Source organism: Gigantopelta aegis, chromosome 12 (genome assembly GCF_016097555.1).
Source record: "Gigantopelta aegis isolate Gae_Host chromosome 12, Gae_host_genome, whole genome shotgun sequence".
Lineage (NCBI taxonomy): Eukaryota > Metazoa > Mollusca > Gastropoda > Neomphalida > Peltospiridae > Gigantopelta > Gigantopelta aegis.
In genome coordinates, this window is record NC_054710.1 from 25,763,618 (window position 1) to 25,780,134 (window position 16,517).

Consider the following 16,517-nt stretch of genomic DNA (forward strand, 5'->3'; position numbering starts at 1 on the left):
TTTCAAAAAACACTATTCCGTCTAAAATGTACTATTCCTTCAACTATTAATGTACCACTAGTTTTCCTGACTCTGCTACGTCGCCCTGTACAACATTGCGTAACGAACACTTGTTTATAAACCAGTCTATGCATTACTGCGTGCTAGCTGGAATTACAAACGAACTCACTCCAAACATTAGTCTCGATAAAAAAAAACGTTCATATGGTATCGGTAAGTGCATGATAACGGTCTTAGTAGCGCGAGGATTTGTTCTGCAAAAAAATGTAGCTGAAGGAAAAGGGTAAGCGGAATAGTCACAGGCGATTTTCGATATCCGTGCTTTATTTTCACTTTCATGACGGGATATTGGAAGAATTGTTTTACTATTCCGTTTACTATTTGCGGAATAGCAGAATAGCGTAAAATTCAACCCCTGCTTAATCGAGGTCACGACACTAGGTTTATTGACATTAAAGCAAACATACTAGGGTGACACTCCATAATTGACGTATGCAGTCATAAAATGAAACCATTTCAACAGTAATTGTACACTGAAGGCTGTCCAGGGGGTTAGACGCTATTACCACAGTGATTTTCGCTATCGTCAATATCCTATATTAGGAATAAAGATTTTTTGAATTTTTTATTCCTAATGTATGATACTGACGATACCGAAAAACACGAATGCAATAATCTCTTTATCATATAATCTGAAGCTTAATACAAAGTGTTTTTGTAAACTGTGAACGCAACTGTAATTCCAGTTCTCCATTAATACATATTCATATGGCGTAAGAATATGTGGCGCGGTGTCTTTTTGAATGGAAATGACGTCAAACTCGAATGACGTCATTTTGGATGTCATTAAATTAAAATAAACTAGCGCATAACGTTTTTTTTCTTCTTCTTCCTTTTTTTTTTCTGAACCCTAGGCAGCTTTCAGTGTGAAACTGATATTGAAATCAAAATAACCTGGGAGGGAGGGAGGGAGGAGACAGAGAGAGAGAGAGAGAGAGAGAGAGAGAGAGAGAGAGAGAGAGAGAGAGAGAGAGAGAGAGAGAGATGAGGAGAGGGAGAGGGGTAAACAATATTTCAGTTTTGGCGCGTGCGCGGTGTGCAGGTGTGGGGGGGGGGGGGGGGGGGGGGTTCTGGGTGTCATAACCCACTGTTCCAAGGAAAGATGTTGTTTTTTGTTTGTTGTTGTTGGTTTTGTTTTGTAAGGGAACACGTGGATGGAGATACTCCCAGGGGCAATTCAAGTTTGGTTTTGTTCAACGACGCCACTAGAATACATTGATTTGATTTATTAATTATCGAGTTACTGGATGTCAAACATTTGGTAATTTTGACATACAGTCTCCATTAGGAGCAAGATATCTTTTATATGCACCACTCTACAGACATGATACCACATACATCAACATTTAATACACCAGTCGTGGTGCTCTGGCAGGAACGAGAATTAGCCCAATGGGTTCATCAACGGGAATCGATCGCAAATTGACCGCACATCAAGGAAATGCTTTACTACTGAGCTAATTCAAAATTTACGTTGTTTTGAAGTAAATAGCAACACGTTGTAACGCTCGACTTTTATTTACAAATACTGATGGCTAACGGTTTTGTTTTGTTTTGTTTAGTGGCACCACTTGTATACACTACTTCACCTTGAAAGTCAAAGTTTAAAAGCCATATAGTAAAAAAACTAAACAAAATGTGTATGCAGGAGTTTGCCCAGAGCCATAAGGCTTAATGAGCCGACAATCATCAGTCCGGAACGTGAGCGCTTTGACCAACCAACCGACCAACCGAAACTCTGTTTACGTACCTGTATCCACTGGATGTTCCGGGACACCGATCCCGATCGATACCTCAAACAAAAGCCGGTTATATCGATCAGGAAAGAAAGGGGGTTGTTTGAATATTGGGGGGCAATTTAAATTGGTGTACATTTCAAATGGGGGAAGGGAGATTATTTAATATGTTTGCATCTGTCTCTCCAAAATATATATAGGAGGCTATTGTACAATGCACAATTATTGACGTTTTTTAGAACTGGCATTTGGTCCAAAAATAAAGAGAAAACCCCCCACTAATAATTTACAATTAAACTTTACTATTAACTTTGACTTCTCTTCTCCAGTAAATGATCTGCCCTGGAGAGGTTGTCATCCTATAGTCGAGGCACTGGAGAGATTATTCATGGAATCTTCCACTATTTTGGTAAAACGTTTGTTTTGTTTAACGACACCGCTAGAGCACATTGATTTATTGATCATCGGCTAGTGGATGTCAAACACTTTGTAATTCTGACATAGATACTTAGAAAGGAAACCCGCTACATTTTTCTATTAGTAGCATGGTGTCTTTTATATACACTTTCCAACAGACAGGAAAGCACGTACCACGGCCTTTGACCAGTTGTGGTGCACTGGATGGAACGAGAAACAACCCAATCATTTGAATGGATCCGCCGAGGTGGTTCGATCCTGCGACGCGAACACCAATAAAGTTTAAATGCTGAAGGAGAACATGTTGAACCAATACACTGACTTCTCTTCTCCGGTAAGTGATCTCCTCGAGAGTGGCTGTCCTCCTATAGGTGAGGCATTAGATAGAGATTCGTGGAATCTTGCACTAACTTGCCAAATGCCCATTCGACTCAGCATTGTCCCGATATACGGTCTTCATCATAAATAACGGTCTTGTTGTTCATAGTAACTGAATTACAATACAAGCATGCTGTCCCTGATTATCTTTTACAGAGGTTACTGATTGTAAATTAGAGAGCAGATTCATGTAGGCGGCCGGTCATACTAGTCATAGCAGTCAGGTAATTTGCGTAATACCGTGCATTGCATGGACATATGGTCCGTATTAGGTTACTGGTTTTTGTTTATGAAAAAGTAAAGTTTGTTTTGTTTAACGAGACGACTAGCGAACATTGATTTATTAATCATCCCCTAGTATGTGTCAAATATTTGGTAATGTGTCTAAACTATTATTGACTGTATATTAAACGTGTTTCTGATCGTTCTACTATTTGTACTAAGTTAAATTTCATTATATTTCCCAAAATACGTTGGAAATTATTTGAAGACAAAATTCAGTTTGGTCTTTTTTCAAATATTAAGACACCAGTAACACATTGAATATACAGACACTGACATTATACACAAGAAAATGCATGGGCGTACATAGGTGTGTGGGGGGGGGGGGGGGTGTCCGAACCCCACCCTGAAATCGCTTTTTTATAATTTAATATATTTGACATTGATATCTGACATTATTATATTTACTCAATATAGAAATATATGCCCAATATCCCTGCAATCGATTTTGGAACCCCCCTTTTCAAAATCCTATGTACGCCCATGAAATGTATTTAAAATGTAAGTTTAATCGTAGAAATATTTTATTTTTCGGAAACATCTTACAATGCAGCAATGCCCCTTTAAGTTTAATATTGTGCATTTTGTTCAGTTTGAAACGTCGTGTTTCTCGGCGATACAGTTTTCCAAACACATCATCAATTATCCATTGGGTAATTACTTGATGCTGTTTTGTTGTGCATGTTTTTTATACCTATCTTATGATTGAATGGTTATGCATCTTTTGTCACGGTACACTGTTCAATTTACAAATATATCATCAATTATTCATGCTGTTTTATTCTGAATTCTATGGTACTTAATTGCAGACACACACACAGACAGAGATAGATAGATAGAGAGAGAGAGAGAGAGAGAGAGAGAGAGAGAGAGAGAGAGAGAGAGAGAGAGAGAGAGAGAGAGAGAGAGAGAGAGAGAGAGAGAGAGAGTATAGACTCGTAGTGATGAGGCTGTATATACGATAACCGTATATTGTATTTTAGAATTTTATATAAACGACCGCCGTTTATACAGACTTGGCAAATGAATGAATGTTTAACGCCACCCCAGCACGAACAAATACATCGGCTATTAGGTGTCAAACTATGGTAATGCAAACAAATAAAGTGATGATCAACATCAATATAAAAATGCAAGATTTAAATAAAAACAGTGTAAAGAACTGTACAAAAATACAAATATACAGACTTTTACTCAAAATTTCAATTGTATCTCGAAGAAAACAAGGGAATGTGTGCTGTATTGGCCATTATCAGAGAGAATGTTACATCCCTGCACCACGGTGAGATTACAGCACGCGCAGTGGTGGCAAATGAGGGCCGACTATTTAATAATATATATTGTTTCATGAAGAAAAAAAGTTAGTTTGTTTTGTTTAAGGACACCACTATTGTAATTGGTATATGTGATATATAGTCTTCGGTAAGTAGCCTGCTATCTTGTTTGTATTAGTAACGATGGATCTTTTATAGACACTATCCCACAGACAAGATAGCATATACCACGGCCTTTGATATACCATTCGTGGTGCACTGGTTGGAATGGGTCCACGGACAACTGGAGAAGCTGACGATCCTTTGATTGTACACATGTTGCAACTAGCACACCGTATTTTCAACTATGCCAGTATCACGAGGTGGTGATATGTCGTTGTTGTTTTATATATATATATATATATATATATATATATATGGTCACGTAACTACAGTAGCACACGCGCGTTTTCATTGTTACTTGATCACAGTAGTCTGAAACATCGAAAACCCCCACATTAAAACGATATTTGTTACGACCTCACAAATGTGCAGCGTGAACGTGCCGTCGGCATGTTGCACGCGGGAACGTCAGTAGCTGAAGTTGCAAGGGCGTTGGGTTGAAGTTCACCGGCAGTGTATGATCTGCGGACACGAGTACGAAAACACGGGCACCACAGGGGATCGCGCACAACCGGGTAGGCCACGTATGACGTCACAGGCAGATGGCTGTCATATTGTGTTCCGTCACCTCCACAACCGTTTCATGACAGCTATGGGAACCAGTAATTAACCTTTCAGACGTCGGGTGTCCGCGCAAACGATCCGAAATCGGCTGCGAATCGCTAACATCCACGCATGGCGTCCATATGTTGGACCCATTTTGACACAAATTTTACTGACGTCAACGTCAACTGTGGGGACAACACCACTTACGATGGACTCAGATGGGATGGAACAGAGTCGTGTTTAGCGATGAATGAAGATTCACACTGCAATTTGCCGATGACAGGCAGTGTTTGGAGACGAAGTGGTGAACGTCATGTTTAGTGTTGTGTCAGTGAAGATGACATAATCGGAGGCAGAAGTGTAATGGTTTGGGGTGCTTTCTGTGGAAACGGACGTTGTTGACGTCTTGTCGTCCGTGGCAACTTCAACGCTGCTGCATACCGCGACCATGTACTGGCCCAGGAATTTGTACCCTTCATTGCAGCTTATGGTCCTGGCCTGATCATTCAGCATAACAACGCCAGACCCCACACGCCCATCTTGACAAGAGATAACCTGAGGGACGCGGACACCAATGCCATGGACTGGCCTTCAAAGTCGCCCGACCTGAATCCCATCGAGCACTGGGATGTTCTTGGAAGACGCCTGCGCACTCTCAGGAACCATCCACAAACTTTGCAGGAACTTGGTGCCTCATTACTGGAACAATGGCCCAGTATCCCTAATGAAGTCTTTACACGCATCAGGCAGTCAATGAGGAGACGTTGCCTTGCAGTTGTGGGTACACATGGAGGGCATACACGCTACTGAACCTATGATTTCATCAGACGACCCGGGTTGTGAATTACCATTTTCACTGTGGTTTTGACGAATGCTGTTGGCGCACCGAACAGATCTTTGACACAAAATGTATTCCTATTCTCTCTTTGGACGTCATACAATAAAAATATATTATTTAACACTTTCTTCTGTCATATTTGCCAATTAGCCAATATGAAACGGTTGTGAATTTGTGTTTAATCTCTCTTTCTCTCTCTCTCTCTCTCTCTCTCTCTCTCTCTCTCTCTCTCTCTCTCTCTGTGTGTGTCTCTCTCACACACACACACGCACGCACACACACACACACACACACACACACACACACACACACACACACACACACAAATATATATATATATATATATATATATATATATATATATATATATATATGATATCAACACTGTCTAGAGAATATAAATAACACCCACACATGACAAAGCCGAAGTGTTCCAGTTTTCAGAATTATAAATGTATTTAAAAGTTATGAGTAAATGAAAATAATGTTAATGTTCACAGGTACGTTTCCAACATGTATATAGCTATCTTCCTTTCAGCTCTAATTATATCAACCAGAGATGACTGTATCTCCAATAAATGTAAACTTCACTGCAGCTTACAGTTGCTTGTAAATATAACTTCCATAAAACAAGTTAATCAAATAGAGATGGTAAATTAATACAATTTATTTTAAAATGTATGTTAAAGTTATTCCAGTGTCAATTTAAATGTATGCAATGCTATAAAGCTGTAAACTTGGGCAAGGGGACATGCTTTTAATGTGTGCTTTTCAGACCGCAAACGAGTGAGAGAACAACACTGACGTCCAGGTGAGGTGAGGTGAGGTCATAGAGCTTTACGTGCACATTCAGAGCAAGCTGTTGTAGCGCACGCCTGTCTTGAGCACAAGAGCCGGCCCAGGACAGGAACGATGTGGGAGGGGGGGGGGGGGGGGGGCAGGTGCAAATGAGCACCAGCAGCCTGACCGTGGTCGGTAGCAGGCGGAGGGGGGTGGGGGTGGGGGGTGAGAATGGTGCTATGGAATTTTGAATGGAGCAAGCATTATTCCAAAAGAGAAAATGTGCGCAAGTTTGTTTGAGGAATTTGGGCGCAATGTTGAACGGTCGGTCAAAAAGAAAGATCCGGAGCTGATATAGGTTTTGACATTAGAGAATCGAGAGTAGATCGTTAATTAGACCTCTATTTCATTTCCTTTCAACTTATTTCCGTGCTTATATCCAATTAAGGTTCAAGCACGCTGTCCTGGGTACACGCCTCAGCTATCTGGGCTGTCTGTCCAGGACAGTGGGTTAGTTGTTAGTTGGTTAGTAGTTAGTGAGAGAGAAGAGGGTGTAGTGGCTTACACCTACCCAAAGAGCCCTTAATAACTCGCTCTGGGTTGGAGCCGGTACCGGGCTGCGAACCCTGTACCTACCAGCCTGTAGTCCGATGGCTTAACCACTACGCCACCGAGGCCGATGTAGACCTCCATTCATTCATTTCAACTTATTTTCGTGCTTATATCAAATTAAGGTTCAAGCACGCTGTCTTGGGCACATACCTCAGCTATCTGGGCTGTCTGTCCAGGACAGTGGGTTAGTTTTTATTTGGTTAGTGGTTAGTGAGAAAGAAGAGGGTGTAGTGGCCTTACACCTACCCATTGGACCTTTAAGAACTCGCTCTTGGTTGGAGCCGGTACCGGGCTGCGAACCCTATACCTACCAGCCTGTAGGTCGATGGCTTAACCACGACGCCATCGAGGCCGGTTTTAGACCTCTATGGTTGACGTCAGGTCAGGTCATAGAGTTTTACGTGCACATTCAGAACAAGCTGTTGTAGCGCACGCCTGCAAGGGAGCACCAGCAGCCCGACTGAATCGGTGGCAGGCGGGTGGGGGTGGTGGTGGTGCTATGGAATTTTGAATGGAGCCGTTAATGCCAAAGAGAAAAAGGTGCGCAGTTTTGTTGAGTAATTTTGGCGCAATTTTGAAGGTCGGTCGAAAGGTAATGATCGAGCTAGTATAGGTTTTGAATCGAGACTAACTCGTTAGTGAATCGAGAGTAGCTCGTTAATTATAGACCTTCATGATGCTGGTTGTCTCCCTAGGTTGTCCGTAGAGTCCTGATAAGGATCTGACCTCTTCTGGTCGTGGCATGACAACCCAGAGGAGACTCGTCCATTGACGTCAGCCTTTTATACTGTTTTTAAGTACCATGTGACGTCATAACAACCAATCAGAATTTACATCACTCTAGGAAGAGATCTACCTTTATAAAATAAATATCATTTCATTTAATAATTACGTTATGCATACAATTTCTCAATAAATAAAGTTTAGCCCATAGCAAATTCATTACCAACTTGAACTAATTAATACTGGACATTTTTAAAGTGCATAAACATAAAACAAACATGTCTTAATTGCTTTTTCAATCTAAAATTAGCGCAAAGCAATTTCACAGAAAAATTCTTTAGAATATTCATAAAAAAACTGCATCATTTACCAGGCACAAAGACAAGCTATGATGCGTTGCAGATACTTTGGGAATTCAAGCTAATAATGCAGACAAATTCTATTGTGCATAAACATGAGACAACCATTACACAAGAGCGTCTTTGTCTAACTTTAATATTAAATAGTTTTAAATAAAAAGTCTTTGGAAATATTATAAAAACGACATTCATTACCTGGCACAAACACAAGCTAAGCTGCATTACAAATACATGTGGAATTCAAACTAATAATACACACAAATTCTGATATGCATAAACTTTAGAGTGAGACTATCATTACACAATTCGTTTTTAGTCTAATGTCAATATAAACTAGTTTTACTGAAAAAGCCTTTGAGGTAATTATAAAAACAGCATTTTAATACTGTTGTTTACACATATTGTGTACCGGTATATCTAACCTTAGCAACCATTGCTCATTGCATTTAATTGTTGACATTCTAAAAATGACTATTATTAATGACTCGATTTGCAGTCATGCTTGCTTTGTGCCATATTATAATGATCCGATTGTATATAAATTGTTGCGGCAATGAATTAGGACACAGAACTGGGGCATGGTGCAGCGCCCGTTTATATACTGCTAGCTAGAACACTGTATTCTTTCAAGTGGTTTTATAGTAAACGTAAACACGATAGATATCATTATAATTCAGACGTTATGATCCCCTGTTTCTCAAGGCAAATAACAGTTCTACTATGAAAGTAGTAGACAATGGGAGATCAGTTCTACTGACCGACCAGTACTGCTTCTAACTATAGCCGGCCGATCTAATCTAGCGACCGACTTTAATAAGTAGTACTTTTTTATCATTAATTATATTAATTAGAGATGCGCATCAAAATTTTAAAGGCCCACTATTTAATTTCTGGATGTAAATTTCAAAATTGTCCCCTTAATTTTTGTCTGTCCCGGAGCAAGTCACTGGCTATCCAGAGACAGGCCCCGAGACGGACATGCTCGAAAATCTAGTGGTATATGAGCATGCAAAGGGTTAAATCAATGGATGTGAAAGAACCACTTGCAGGATGAAAGTATGTATGCCATTGTCCTTTTTGAGAATTAAGTCTTCCAATTGTTTACCTCTAGTATTTATGTCATCGCATCCCCACAATGTGTGGTGAGCATTAAAATATCCTATGATAATAAAGGGAGTAGGGAGTTGATCAAGAATACCTTGAAAGTCCCTAGTGTTAAAATTGTAATTGTTTCGAGGGGGTAAATAAACAGAGAGTAATAGTTGTATGAGCTATGACCTTTACAGCCACAGCTTGTAAATTTGACTTTACAATAATGGAAACGCCCCCAGACGCTCTATTTTCAGTGTCTTGACATTTATGGTAGAGATTAACTCCTCTGATGTTAATACTGTCAGTATCCTTCAGGAAGGTTTCCTGAAGACACACTGCAAGAGGATTATAGTTTTGAATTAGAAGACTTAATTCATCAATATTGGGCCTAAGCCCACGACAGTTCCACTGGATAACTTTATTTTCCATCGGTAGGAAGTATGGGTTTTATCATTGGCTTTGCTCGGCAATGATCTGGAGATGAAATCTCTATATCATCATCACCGATATTAGCCAAAGTTTCATACATATTGCTGATCGGGACCGAACGTAGTTCGATCTTTTTCATCCTACCAGACAGTACTTCTGTAGCTTTCTTTGGGGATTGCTTTGTGTCACTGCCTGTCTTAGGAGACTAGTGCTCGATCTATTTGGTGGGTTTTTAAAATCCAATAACACTTGTGTTTCAGTTTCCTTTTGCTGGGGGGTGCAGTCTTTTTTCTTTTTGTGCTGCTTTTTGCACCTGCTTTTGCGCCTTCTCAATATCAGACAGTTTCTTGTACTTGGCTTCATCGCAATGCCATAATAGGTCTGTGTTGACTGCACCACTTTTAGTGTGGACTTTGGCAGCAGCTGCAGCTATATATGACTTGTCAGCCAAAGTCGGTGTTGCTGTCTCCACCAACCTTCTGGCACCAACGAAGGAGTTTCTTTTGTACTTTTACCTGTTGAACCTGTTGTTCCAGCTTCCACCGTGGACACTCGCGTGAGTATGCACAGGGGTTTCCATTGCAGGTGAGACAAATGGCATCGCTTTTACATGTTTTGCTGTCGTGGTCAAAAAGTCCACAACGAGCACATGTAAGTTTACCACGACATGTGTTCTGTCCATGACCAAACCTCTGGCATTTGAAACAACGCAAGCGGTTTGGAATGAAAGGTTCAACAGGGATATCAAGATAGCCAGCTTTGACATACTGGGGAAGGGTATGGATGTTAAATGTGACGATGCAAGTATTCGTCGGTAAAAAGTCGTTGTTGTGACGAACCTTTATCCTCCTCAGGGTAGTAACACCCTGTGAGCTAATATTTTGACATATTTTTCCCTCACTGACTCCCTCCGGATCTCTGCTTCTGATCACCCCCTTTGACAAATTGAGGGAGTTTTGAGTAGTTACCTTAATTGCGACATTACAGAAAACTGTTGATTTGAGAAGGCAGGCTGAGTGTTTTTGGGTTAAAAACTCAACCAGCAACCCATGCTTGATGTTCTTGACATGTTTTGGCTCATCAGCCTAACCAACGATTGCCTTTTGAATGGCAAAAGGTGAACGTTTATTCAAGGCCCCGTCATCACTGGAACCGATGACGAGAAACCTTGGCCAATTTTGTGAAGAAATCTCTTTGGATTTCATGGACTCATGGACTGGATTAAATCAATGCCAAAACATCCTGCATACAATGCGGTGTTTGATAATGGATATATGAAGTTATTTGGTGCGAAACCGAATGCGATTCGAACATTTGGGTCTTCGCATTAGGCAGTTTTTATCAGTGTCCAACATTGATTTGACAGACATTTTGGAAACGCCTTCATATTTTATTTTGCCACCTTGGTGTATCAAACCACCAAAAATTGTATTCGATCTTGTGCATCTAAAAAAAGATCGCACAGATGCAGTTATTTATAAACAACATTTTATGGAAATCCAAGAGCGGCACTGTGATTACATTCCTGTTTACACAGACGGATCACGGGATGGGAATTCTGTGGCTTGTGCTACAGTGTTTCCATCAGACGCAATAATTTCCATGAGATTGCCCGATTCAGCATCAATCTTTACTACTGAAATTTGGGCAATCTTTAAAGCCCTGGAACAGATTAAGGATTCATATGCATATTATGTATATTATTTGTACAGACTCGCTTTCGTGTGTCCAAGCTCTACAATACATGAAATTGGAGCATCCCTTAGTTGGGATGGTGATACGAAAGTGTGTCTTTTTATCAATTGCCAATAAAGATGTTATATTTTGTTGGGTACCTAGCCATGTTGGCATTAAGGGTAACGAAAAGGCAGATGTTACTGCCAAGTCTGCTTTGAACTTACCCCGTGTCCATGTTGGTGTCCCCTACAGTGATTTTAAATTTCATATTAACCAATATATCTGTTCGACTTGGCAAGACGATTGGGACGGTGCGATTGCGAACAAGCTTCATTATGCCAAAGCAGTCCTGGGAGAGTGGCGGTCGTCCTGCAGGCGATGCAGGAAGGATGAAATAGTATTGTGCCGTGCCAGCATCGGCCGTGCATATCTGACGCATTCGTTTATTTTAAAGAAGGACCCTCCCCCTCAGTGTGAACATTGTCAGTGTACACTGACTGTGCGGCACATTTTGGTGAAGTGTGATCATCTTAAGCCGACAAGAAATGATATATTTGGCAACAGAACTGTTTTGAAATCTTTTAAATTCCATCCAGAATTAATTGTAAAGTTTTTAAAACACTTTGACTTCTATACAAAGTTTTAAAATATACTTACCTTGATTTTATGTATTATATTATACTTTTCCCCCACAGCTCCTTACACTGTGTTTTTACATGAATATATATAAATGATATTTCCATATACTTACCATTTGTGACACCCAATAGCCGATATGTATATTTGTGCTGGGGTGTCGTTAAACATTCATTCATTCATTCATTCATATTTATTGAATAAAAGGTTCATTAACCGTGCTCTGCACCCACCACTGAGTCCAACAAGGGAACATGGTGCTGCGAATAACCAGCAGACAGCCATGCCAGGGATACATGGTTGCTATACTTGGGCATTAAGAAACAAAATCACCCAGTTGACCCTAACTACCGCTCGAAGAACAACAAATACGTATGGCATACGAAACAGTGTTTGCTCTTGACTAATGTAAACAAAACAAAGATTGTATGCTCTCGAACTTGGCGTGACAAGCCGATCACATAGTTTAAGCTATGAGAAACCCGTAAGTTTGACGAGTCAATTAATGCTTAGTTAGTATTCGAATATCCGTTTGTTATTTCCATCGAATATTCGAATACCATTTTCAAGACGAATACCGAACACTAATATATACGTGTGTGTGTGTGTCTGTGTGTGTGTGTGCGTGTGTGTGTGTGTGTGCGCGCGCGCGCGCGCGCGCGTGTGTATGTGCATACATATGTATATGTGTCTCTTTATTCCCGCATTCCTCTGCGTGTCATACAACGTCATAGGATTGCGTGACCACTAAATTTCATCAATTTTAACGCATTGCGGGAAATTGTAAGCATTGGCGTATTTCGACGGTCAATAATTGATAAGTATTACCTTGCTGACGACCAAAATATTGCATATCTCTAAGTTTAAAGTTATTCATATTATCAAATAGTGTATTCCTCTGCTGCCGACGATCAGAATATTGCATGTCTCCCACATAGTTTAAATCAATTCATATTATTAAATATTGTATTTCCTTCCATCGCCAAGTAGGATGTATCACTTTGAAATGTATCAATATATTTTCATCCACATGGGTAATAATATTAAATATTGTATTCCCCTGTTGTCGACCAACATATTATATGTCTCGCACTAAGCTTAAATCAGTTCACTGGGTTACTTTCTCAACAATCAAAGAGCCCATTCTCTGAGTGTTTGTCCCGTTCCAACCAATGTGATACGACTGGTATATCAAATGCCGTGGCATCTTCCTCTCAACTCTAAGACTAAATGTCATAATTACCACATTGTTAACATACAGTATGCCAATGTTCTCTAGTGGTGTTGAACAACACATAGTTTATTTTTTATTTATCTATTGTTAATTGATAATGAAATAAATTCGCCGAATTTATCTTTAATTGGAAATGCCTATTTGGTGTTATGTGGTAAGCAGAAAACAGTTTACATTGCCTAATAACTAGGTCAGCGCATCACAGACTAGACTACTGCAACACTGCCACGAAACAAAACGGAAATCGAACGAGAATTAACGGAGCATGGTATGCGATGTTTTACTCTTTCCGGAACTGAGTACATGGCAAACCGGCAAACACTTATGAAAGTACAAAGGTAAATATTTGTGAATCCAAGAATCGTTGAGTGTCGATAACATTCTCCGAAACAACGTTGCCATGCCCGCCATCAGCTCATCACAATTTCGCATGCCCAAATTATGATATCTACATGCAGTCTATTCCTGGTCAATTTGCAGCTATTTTTAAAATTAGAATTCGTTGTTTGACAAAATAAAATTCAAGATGGCTGCCAAGTAGTTACAATTTGTTTTTTAAATGACATATTTTGGGGTACACGCCACTATCGCACTAAACACTGAAACAGACCAATAAAAACTTCTTATTTTAAGGGACATCCCTGAGTTTGCTACATTGTAAGATGTTTCTGACTAATAAAATAGTTCTACGAGTAAACTTGCACATTAAATATAGTTTCTTATTTAGGATATCAGTGTCTTCATATTCAAGGTGGTTCTGGTCATCTCAATATTTGTAAGAAACCCAAACTGGATTTTGTCTTTAAATAATTTCGTACGTACGAAAAAAATGATTGTTAGGGAAATAAAATGAAATGTGTCCTAGTACAAATATTAAAACGATCAAAAACACTTTTAATATACAACAACTAATATTTTATGCAGAAAAAATGTATTTGATATGCAATTACAATCATTAAAAGTCTCTGTTAGTCAATAACATCTTTAAAATTGCATCAAACTCAGGAATGTCCCTTTAATCGAACGAAAACATAGAAAACCTTTACCGTCTATTTATTCCCTGCTTCGTGGCACTTTTATAGCAACTTGGCCGTTAAAATAATTTGATCAGCAATACTATAGAAAATGTACAGTTCCTTAATGGAAATATTCAATGCACATGCATGTTTGCTACCAACTTTTATACAGACACCTGTACAGGGAGGAGGGGCAAATGAAAATAATGATAATGGATGATAAAAGGAATACCACCCACCCCCACCCCTCGTGTCTTTGATATCATAATTTATCAGCACTCGTCGATAAAAGTATAACACTCCTCGGCAACAATCCTCATACGTTTATCATGCTGATATATTATGATATATCAAGACACTCGGGGAGTATCCTCTAAATATCAACTATATTTTCTACAGAAAGTACACTATGAAATACAAGATATTAACTTTATTAATTTTATTTTCTAAAAAAGTGCACTTCATTAAATGACATGTATTTCTATATAAAGGTACATATAATTATATCAGCTATGTTTTCTACTCAAGTTTATTTTCCATGTAAAGCTGTATTCAAATAAATATATCAACGTTATTTTCTAAAGAAAGGTGAACTGTATAAAATATCTCTATATTGTCTTTATTTTCTATAGAAAACTGCATTCAATTAAAAAACATATATCGAGTTTGTGTTCTATATAAAGGTACAAACCATTAAATATCATAACTGCATCAGCTATATTTGTATCAACTTTAATTTTACAGCAAGCACCCATTTAAATACCAAATGCATAAACTTTGTCTTCGAAGGGACATCCCCCCTCCCCCCATGCCATTTATAGCTTGATGATATGAGGGATTGGGAGCTTTTTAAACGCACACAATTAAAACCCCCATCTTGATACAATTATGTCCTCTGTTGAATGGATTAATAATAGGGATGTTTTAATTTTTCAAATTCATATTCCTTGTTTACTCAGACCATATGCAAGGTACATGAGGAAAACGCAATTCAATGCAATACAATACAATACAAAAGGTGTGTTCAGTATATGATATATATATATATATATATATATATATATTATATATATATTATATATATATATATATATATTTATATATATATATATACTCTTTAAAAAAGTAGGGGAACTCTAGTAACAATTTACAATTGCCAAAATCGTAAAGTATATTAGCTGTGGGGAATGGTTATATGATAATAGTGAATTAATTGGGCAAACATTACAACCAGTAGTTCAGTATTACAGTAGATTTATGACCACCAAAGATCTTGAAGGACGATCGGGGTCAGAAGTGAAATTTAAAAGCTGTCGTTTTTTATCAGTACATCGAAATTCAAACAACAAAAACGACTAAAAACAAAACAATAACAACTGTATGATCAACAGAATAAAACAAATTGACAGAAATAATGTTCCACAGTGACTAATGAACCTTCCTGGCAATTGTCAAAATTGAGAATGACACCCCACGCACGTGTACGGGGCAACTGCCTGATAAATGTGCAAACTATGGAATGTGTTTTGGTATGTTGATAAACATACCTGAACGTTCTTTACTATGATGTATGTGGTCAAAAAGTATGGTCGGTCTAATAGTTGATAGTAACATTAATATTTCAGGTTCCCCTACTTTTTGAAGAGTACATATACCCTATATATACATGTATATGGTCCTAAAATATATTAGAATCTAATCAAATTCGAAATGATTAATAATGAAACAATTTAACAAAACCTAAATTAATATGCGTTGTTTAATCATCGCACCCTTTCTATTAAAGTTAAAACTTGTTGCGTTTAATGACACCACTGCAGCACACTGATTTACTAATCATCGGGTATAGAAAAAAGTTCAAGTTTGTTTAGTTTAACGACACCACGGTTTCATGATACATTTTTTAAACGATTCTTGAAGTATTCAATTTATTGATCGATACAACTAATTTTCCTATTTTGCCTGGTGAAAAGTATCGATGCTCATTTATTTAACATGATGTGTAAGTTTAGGATTTCTTACTTAATATGGTGTGTACGTTTAGGATTACTTACTTAACATGGTGTGTAAGTTTAGGATTTCTTATTTAATATGACGTGTAAGTTTAGGATTTCTTACTCAACAGACCGGCCTCGGTGGCGTCGTGGTTAGGCCATCGGTCAACAGGCTGGTAGGTACTGGGTTCGGATCTCAGTCGAGGCATGGAACTTTTAATGCAGATACCGACTCCAAACCCTGATTGTGTGCTCCGCAAGGCTCCATGGAT